At 40.2% G+C, this 6,736-nt stretch overlaps 1 long non-coding RNA gene across 1 annotated transcript; it reads left to right on the forward strand.

Annotated features, from left to right (window-relative positions):
• The first annotated feature begins 1,837 nt into the window (after window positions 1–1,837).
• Window positions 1,838–3,564, forward strand: LOC110927474. Its single transcript, XR_002585650.2, has 3 exons — window positions 1,838–1,972; window positions 2,487–2,553; window positions 3,359–3,564. It is a non-coding gene; the product is annotated as an uncharacterized LOC110927474 (long non-coding RNA).
• Window positions 3,565–6,736: the final 3,172 nt, after the last annotated feature.

Genomic DNA, 6,736 nt, shown 5'->3' on the forward strand with positions numbered 1-6,736 from the left:
GGGTGATGCTGATAATCCCCCAACCCCTGAGGTTGTTGTTCAAGACCTGGGGGAAGGGGCAACTGAAAAAACTTCTACTCCTTCCCCTAAACCTTCGGACACTACGCCGGAGCATGTTGAGAAGGTGACAGTTGAAGAGCAAGATTCTTCTGCTGGTGTTAGTAAACAATCTCCCATCCGCCCAAAGGAAACCTTGGGAGATTATTACTATCGGACCTATACGGAGAAGGATGCTGCTGACCCTCATGCCCCCGTTTGGAATTTGAAGAAAGGTGATACTTTCGCGGATTGGCATGTGTTCCAAGATTGGTTGCAGGGGATACTTCCACCTGGGGAGGTCAAGTTTCAGGAAGATCGGTCTTATGAGCAGACCTACCAGTCTTATTTTGCTGAAACTGCTTCTCATGTCTCTACCACCCACCGTATTGTTCGTGAGTGGTACAACATGCATAAGGAGCAGAAATCCTTTATGGCGGCTCAGAAGAAATTCGCCGAAGATAAGAGACGTCTGGCTCAGTTAATGGCTAAATTAGAAGCTGATCAAGCCAAGTTTGAAACTGAGCGTAAGACTGAGGAATGGTCCGTTGCTGGTTGGAGAATAAAAGCGGAGGCTGAAGTTGCTCTCCTTTCCGAGGAGCGTAAAAATTGGAGAAAAATTTGCGAAAAGGATAATGCTGAGAAGGCAAACCTTCGTAATATCATTAATAACCTCAAGGCTGAAGTTGAAAATCTGAAGAACCAAGATGCGGAGGTAGAAAGATTGAAGAAAGAAAAAGCGGATATGGAAGCTGCGCTGGTGGAGGCGCGTTCTCATAGGGAACGAATTGAGCAACGGGAGGTACAAGCTTTAACCACTCTTGCCATTAGAGATAAAGAATTAGAGGAACTTACTGCTTTGGTTTCTGACCAGGAACAACTGAAGAAGGATCTGGAACTTGCGCATTCCGAAAATACTGAAACCTCCCGCCGTTTGACTGAGGTTGAAGAGAAGCTGGAAAATTCAGAAACGGCGTGGGTCACAGCGGAAAGCGAGCTTGACCCTTTAAAGAATGATATGGCCTGGTTGAAGGATCGCGGGATTTCTTGTGTAAGTTCCTTTTCCCTTTTTTGTTGCGAAATCATATATGCGCTTCTTTTTTTTGATGCTTATTTTCGCTTGATTTCATAGGTTGCTGAATCTGTGTTAAACTCTGAAGAACTGGATAAAACTGTTGCTAATTTGATGGTTGCTGCACGGCGAGATGGGTACGCGCAAGGTTACGCGGAATGCTCCCAACATGTGAATAGCACGCTGAAGGTTAACTGGGATGATAGCAAGTCTGCTACCTTTAGCGTAGATACTGCCGCTGCGCTTGCTTCCCTGAAGATAGAGTTTAATAATTTGCAACTTCCAGTTATGGAGTTGATAAATGTGGCGCTGCAATCGGATGATCACGTGGCGCAACTTAAAGAAATCTTTCTGGATGAGGGTGAAGATTTAGAGTAGGATGTAATTGTTTTGAACAATTTTGTTTTTTGTGGGATGTAGATCCTTGTTTTGTCAGTGCGCTGTTGCGCAAGAATTCGAAACACTGCTGTGTTTGAAGCTCTTTAGGTGTAACACCCCAAAAACGTAAACCCGTATATTATAAAGTTCAAGGAATTAATAAACAAGAAATTACCAATTAAGAACTTAACCTAGTTAAGTTCTAGTCTAGAAATAACTCATATTATGGTTAAAATACTTGAAACTAGAGAAAATGGTAGTCAAGGGACTAAACTTGTCAAAAATGAAACTCTTATTACTAATAGTAACAAAATCAAAACCAAACACACCAAAAATTGGTGGTCTGGTCGACAGAAGCAGAGAAAAGGGGCGACCCCCATATCCAAAACCCTAACATCACCATTTCTTGCAAATTGAAGGCTCAAATCCTAACCAAAACAAAATCCGAGCTTAGAATCGTGTTCCTCATCGCGAGAGGGTCTAGAGGTATGTAAAATTTTGTGAGAATTCACTACTTGAAATTCTCATGAATCTAGCAAAATCTGAAATTTATTTGATGCATGATAGTAATTAGTTAGATTAAAGATGAAATAGTGTCTAGGGTTAAAACCTAGACAACTATAGGTGAAATCATGCCCTAATTCAGGAAAATTCCATGAATCCATAAATGTTAAGTTATGGGTTTTGTATGTTGATGATGAATATTAGGATTTTGAGTGTAATCCTAGTATAAATTTCATTATAAAAAGTAATTCCAGTGATATTGATACTAATTGTATGCGAAATTGCTATTATAGTGAAATTTGATGGCAAATCTTAAAGTCACGAACTTGTTTATGAAGGTGGAAAAATCTGACCCGCTAGGTGTTTGTAGAAATGCCTAAGTGAGGACTTAAATGTTAAAATTTGGATATAAACGCAGATTTGATAATGGTCCATAATGATGTGATTATGGTCATGAAAAGAGTTCTAAACATGTTGTGAAAACTGAATTTTCTAGGCAAAGAGTCCGGTTCCTCTAGCGGACAAGCCGAGGGGAAATCACGAGGAAAAGGCGCGCTCTAAAGGTACGAAATTTATCGTTTCGTTACATTATACCTTATTGTTAGTTTTATGTAGTAAATTTTGAAACACGACGACCAAGATTTACCAATACGTCACGAATATGATTAGTGCCTTAAACAAGTAAATGGGTCAAAACAAGTGAAAATGCATGAAATCTTACATATCCGAAATGGTGTGTAAGTTTAACACCCAAACGGGTCAAACAAGTTATGGTAATAAGCATGAAGCATGACCTTATTACACAATGCGTGAATTACATGATAAGTATGCCGTGTAACGAACACCATACCCAAATTAAGAAATCTTGTTCCTAATATAGGAGCTAAGGTGCATATCCGATGCATGAAAATAGTATAAACAACCAAATATTATGTCTTGTAATCTAGGGTGTAAGTTGATTTCGTAAGCATGCCCGCTCAAGAATAGTTGAGTAATGTTATAAACCAAAACAAGTATGAAGTACTAGCCCAGCCGCGCAGCAATTTATGCGAATTTGTGTTGTTTCGACTCATAGCGAATCAGCAAGAAAACTGCAATTAAAACAAGAAAGAGATGTGCAGAGTCTACCGTAAATTACGGTAGTACCGTAATTTACGGTGGCCTGAAATTATTTACGGTGAGTCTCTACTGTGTTACGGTAGATCCCAAATGACCAGAAGCCACCGTAATTTACGGTGACACCGTAAATTACGGTGGAGCCCTGTTTGACAAAAGTTGTTTTGATCATTTTCTCGAATCCGTGTTCGGACCTGATTCGAATACGTAATTACCAAGAGTGTTAGTACTAATGCTTGTTTTAAATGTTAGTTCTCAGGTACCAAGAAAAAGGATGAAGATCAAGCAAGTGAATCGAACCGAACACACACATTTTAAGAACGCTTCCGCATCCAAACTTTGTGTTAGAAACTATGTAAATTAATGGTAGTTACTGTCTTGTATGTGGTTTGTAACAACAATACACGAAGGTTGTGTTAATTTTGGGTTAAACTATGAAAGTTTTTGTAAAGTCGTCATTTTGGCGTTAAATGCAAGGTTTTTAGGTTATTAAATTTGGTAAAATAAGCTGGGTCTTACATTAGGGCGTATTTGTACGCTGAAGATAGTATGTTTCTATTTGTTTTGTTAAATGACTTTACAATATTTTGCATGAGTACAATTGCTTTTAATTGAGTAAGGCGAATGAAGTTGGTATGAAGCTCATGTGTGAGTTTATGGTCGTTTGTGACGTGATCACTGACCGCGCATGGAGCTTGTTTTATACTACCATAATGTTTTTGCGCTTACTAAAAAGAAATTGCATGCACTTTGTAAACACAAAAATAATAGAAACTTTGTAATTTTATTCATGGATAAAGCTCAGAGGCGTTACAAAGTTTTTTTTTGATAATTAAATGGAACTTAACTTACTCCCTGATAGTTCCGCCGCATTTGATAAGTCACGTCTTTTCTGCGGAAAACCTATAGAGTCCTTTAAGTTTTGGCCCGTTTGCTTGAGCTTTCTTCTCCCCGGGTAATCTGCTTAATCTCCTTGCGCATATTCTGGAGTAAATGCGTAAGTTCTCCATTTTTGAGGGCTTTCTCTATTTCCGTGCGCAGAGATATGCAGTTATTCGTGGTGTGCCCGTTGTCTTTATGATATTCGCAGTATTGCGCCGGGTCTTGACCACGTTTACTCTTCATCGGAATCGGAGGTTTGAACTGGTAGTCCTCAGTACTCAGAACCTCCGCCGGGGTCTTTGTTAGGGGAGTCCACTGCCTCTCCCTATTTTCGTGCTTGTTTTCTCTTTGTGACCTTCTCCCGAGCAAAACATCATGACGTGATGTTGCTGGCATGACCATGAAATTGACTGTAACTGTTCGTGAATGTTTGCCATCTGATAAAGTCACCGGGAAAGCGATTTGTCCTAATGGGAATACAGCTTCATTACAGAATCCGGTGAGGGGAAAATCGACCGGTTCTAAACGTGCTTTATCTTCTGAATCGAGCTGTTTAAAGCATTGTTTGTATATGATGTCCATCGAGCTTCCTGGATCTATGAACATATAGTCCGTTCGGTAATGACCGAAAATACCAGTGATAATCATTGGTCGTTCTTCCTGAGGGCCCCCAGGAACAACAGGGAACACGACTTGCTGTTCTCTCCAATGTTGGTCATAGTTTCGTTTATTTGGTCTTCGTGACGGACCTCCTTGAACCATGTGTATTTGTTTCTGATAACTGCTATTTCTGGATTGGCTGGATTGGATGTCCCCCCAACGTGGTGTTGGTGGGTCTGATTCTGTAGTATTGATTTCTTTTCCAGATCTGATGTTTGGGAAATCAGATCTGGCGATTTGCATACCGATTGTGTCTAACGCAGCTTGGCATCTGTTAACCCAATGTTCTGGGGATCCTTCTATTTGGAAATTGTTTCCGACTTTTGGTCGAGTACCAGGTTGCCGGTGAGAAGTCGAATTTTCTGCCATGTGCAAAAACAGAAAAATGGAATGAACTAAATCGAAACGAGGTAGAAACTAGAAAAACTGAGAAAACGGTGGGCGCCAATGAAGAAACACTAGATAAATGGTCGGAACCGAAATATCTAGGGGGTTTGAATCCGCATAAAAGGGTTAGCTCTCTCTCGGTTGATTCAGTTGCTACCGAACTTCTTCTCCGGTGATTCTGCAAAAAAGAGCACCGTTAGCCTCGCCAAGGGGAGAAGAGGGTTCTCTCCTTGACCCGACTCCGGTGTGATAATAAGTATTGGTAATGGAGAAGAGATAGTATTTGAGAAGTGAGTGTGATCTGAGTTTTTACCTGAACAGTTCTCGTATTTATAACCGGGAGTTTGGGAGGGAAAACCTGTTATTGAAAAGATGACGGAAGATGCTAACGCCGTAGCGGTTATATTTTCTTCCGTTAAATTCTTTGATCCCACGTCAAGTTGCCTCGATCCGATGTGAATGCACACGGATCGTGGTTTGATCTAAGGCTGGGGAATTGCCACGTGGAAAGTGATTAAGTGGAGATCATTCTCCAATTGCATGCTTTCGTTGTGGTTTCAGAGATGCCTGTGGTAATGACACGTGTCCAGACGGTTGTAACCATCTGGGTGGTGTACGATCATATTCTTTCTAGAAGATTACTGCTGTAATCTAGTGTGACACCTTATTGTGTGGACACAGATGTGTAAATCCCAAGTCTGGGCAAAATAATATCCAAGTTTGGATATTTGGGCGGAAGTATTGATCTTCAGGATTTCAATCCTTTGCTAATGGAAGAAGGCGCAAGGATTTTATGCTTTCCTTTGGGCGCGCGACTATAAATTGTTGATTACCTTCTCCCTTTTGTAAGACCAATGCGCGGCCGCGCAAGGTTAAAAGGTTGAAAGGCCAGTTTGTGGTATGGTCTCAAATCCTTTTTATGAGGTTTTTGGGACCTTACCCCTTCATCCCTAAAATTTCATGTCAATCCGAGGTCTAGAATAGGAGTTATGCTAAATAGCGCAATTAAAGAAAACTTTTGTAATTAAACGACGCAACTAGCATAAAAGCTATCTAAACCCAAATTTCGACACCAAACCTTTTACACACTGATGTGAAATAATATTTTGAGATTTTTAAAGATTTTTAATTATTTCTAACCTGCTCATAACCTGCGGTTATGGCATTGATTCGGTGAATACCGAATATACCCTTTTTGGACCTAAAATGAGTTCTACATGGTATTCTGACCCGAATCCAGTTGCTACGGATTTCATTTAATAAATAAAGTATTTTAAACCTTATAATCTGTTCGGAAAAACTCAGATTTCCTGTATAACCAGGAAATCTCTTTTATAATCTTTAAAATAACCAAAATACCCCTTCGGGGCGTATATTGGGATTTAACTCGTTATGGGCATAATGGAAGGTATCCTACTGATACCACAACCTCTTTGGAGCATATTAACTTAGGAAACCCGTGTAGGACTCTTGCGGTTACCCGTTACGCCTTTTACGTGTTCGGTTCGGTTTATGTAACTAGTTTACATAAATTAGCCGAAACGGGTCAAACCTTGTCGTTTTATTCTCAAAATCCAGAATGTGTTTGGATTACCCATATTAAACAAGTCTTCAAACTTGTCGGGCCTAAATCACAATTTATGCCGGTCCTCGCTTAATCGTGCGTTCGAACCGTATCTTTCGTTAAACTAACCGGTCTAA

Source organism: Helianthus annuus, chromosome 3 (assembly GCF_002127325.2).
Source record: "Helianthus annuus cultivar XRQ/B chromosome 3, HanXRQr2.0-SUNRISE, whole genome shotgun sequence".
In the NCBI taxonomy this organism is placed as follows: Eukaryota; Viridiplantae; Streptophyta; class Magnoliopsida; order Asterales; family Asteraceae; genus Helianthus; species Helianthus annuus.